Consider the following 700-nt stretch of genomic DNA (forward strand, 5'->3'; position numbering starts at 1 on the left):
TCTTACCTGTATATAATATATCCTATCAGCAGTACCACCTGGATAACCATGAATGTGATAAACATGCCAGTTGAGACACAGCTGACTGTAGGGCACCCGCCTGCAGGCCCAGAAGTCAATCGCTGGTTGGCTGTACCGAGATCACGCTGTGAAAAAAACATAATGTGTTAAAAGCTTTACTATGTTAATACCCATACTATGTTAACTGGACACACAATGATGCAAAATATCATCAATTATCATGAGGTATAACTGTTCAAAAGTGACTATATTGCTTACTACCACAGACCATATCCTAAAAAGAAGACAATGAAGAACCATTGCCACTTGTAAGTTATGGGAAATAATGCCAAAAACAATCGTTAATACTCAAATAAATTTCAACCAACAGGTAAGACTTACCTTTACAATATTGAGACCTTCCTTCATCTCATTGAGAGTAACATGCAGATCATAACCAACTGGCTGGACAGAGCCCTGAGGCTTCTGACTGTTAGTTAATAACTGGTTGCTCTTTTGGTGAATATCATTCACGAAGTTCCTGCAAAAAAGTACATCCCATAAATAGTGATCTGATGACAATCTTTACTGAACTTGTATAAAACAAGTTGTATAAAATATAACCTTTGACTTACTCCACTTTTTCATGCCAGTGATGGCTATCCTTGTTATGGTTGTATACCTTTATAATATATATATA

General features: G+C 36.4%; 1 pseudogene; it reads right to left on the bottom strand.

Moving 5' to 3' along the window:
• LOC119591622 overlaps positions 1–700 on the bottom strand; it is a 9,025-nt pseudogene that overhangs the window by 648 nt on the left and 7,677 nt on the right.

Source organism: Penaeus monodon, chromosome 29, assembly GCF_015228065.2.
Source record: "Penaeus monodon isolate SGIC_2016 chromosome 29, NSTDA_Pmon_1, whole genome shotgun sequence".
Classification (NCBI taxonomy): Eukaryota; Metazoa; Arthropoda; class Malacostraca; order Decapoda; family Penaeidae; genus Penaeus; species Penaeus monodon.